The 1338-nt window shown below is 44.8% G+C and overlaps 1 non-coding gene across 1 annotated transcript; it reads left to right on the forward strand.

The window, feature by feature from the left end:
- Window positions 1-423: 423 nt before the first annotated feature.
- Window positions 424-496, forward strand: TRNAK-CUU. The gene has a single exon. It is a non-coding gene; the product is annotated as a tRNA-Lys (tRNA).
- Window positions 497-1338: the final 842 nt, after the last annotated feature.

The following is a 1338-nucleotide window of genomic DNA, read 5'->3' on the forward strand; positions in this document are numbered from 1 at the left end:
CAAAGCTTTGCTGAAAGGAAAGGACGATCTTGCTCATTTCCAAATCTTAAACAATCGTTTCTGTTCCTGTGATTCAACATTTATTGAGGACCTACTAAGTGACAGGCACTGTTCAGTGCAATGAAAGCACATCACTGAACAAAAAACACATATTTCTGCTTTCTTGATGCTCACCTTCTAGTGAAGGCTATAAACATAATAAAGAAATCTATCGTGTGTGAGAAGTCCACAAGTGGTACGGGAAAAATAAACAGTGGTCAGGTCAGAGGGCATCGGGAGCACCAGGATTGGGGAGATGTAGTTTCACTTAGAAATGGTCAGGTGGAAGGCCACTTAGGTCAGCAGGTTAGATCAGGGCGCTGACAAATAGAAACAGGGTAGATATTGTGAACTTGACCTTGGTTGGGTTCGGGGGGTGTGGGAGCCTGGCTGGCTCAGTCGGTAGAGTGTGGGACTCTTGATCTCCAGGTTATGGGTTTGAGTCCCATGCTGGGTGTAGAGCTTACTTACGTATATAAATAAATACATACATGCATACATACATAAATCTACCCTTTTATTTTTTTAATGTTTATTTATCATTGAGAGATAGAGAGAGACAGAGCATAATGGAAGAGGCAGAGAAAGGGGGAGACACAGAATCGGAAGCAGGCTCCAGGCTCTGAGCTGTCAGCACAGAGCCCGACGCGGGGCTCAAACCCACAAACTGCGAGATCATGACCTGAGCAGAAGTCGGACGCTCAACCAACTGAGCCACCCAGGGGCCCCTATAAATCTGTGTCTAAAAATTGACATTTGGTTGGGCGCCTGGGTGGCTCAGTTGGTTAAGCATCCAACTTCCACTAAGGCCATGATCTCACGGTTCATAAGTTCGAGCCCCACATCGGACTCTGTGCTGACAGCTCAGAGCTTGGAGCCTGCTTTGGATTCTGTGTCTCCCTCTTTCTCTGCCCCTCCCCTGCTCGCTCGCTCTCTCTCTCTCTCTCTCTCTCTCTCAAAAATAAACTCTAAAAGAATTTTTTTAATTGACATTTGGGCACAGACTCCAAAGAGCTGGGGAAGTCAACCTCACAGATATCAGAGGAAAGTTTGTGAAAAAGACAAGAAGCGTTGGGAATTTTTAAAAGAAGGTTAATTTTGTTTTTAATTAGTGAAGGAAAAAAACGTAAGCAGTAAAATTTGAGTCATAGACTGAGTCAAAACAGTTTGTTTCCCTGCCTGCAACGCCTTCTTCCCGATTCTAAGCAGACTGGGATGCCGTGGGTACGAGATAAATGCTAAAGCAGAAGAAGGAGTCTAACAGCCCTGATCTTTTCGCCCTTTTCAGAGTGAAAATTG

The sequence above is a fragment of the Suricata suricatta genome, chromosome 8 (assembly GCF_006229205.1).
Source record: "Suricata suricatta isolate VVHF042 chromosome 8, meerkat_22Aug2017_6uvM2_HiC, whole genome shotgun sequence".
NCBI lineage: Eukaryota > Metazoa > Chordata > Mammalia > Carnivora > Herpestidae > Suricata > Suricata suricatta.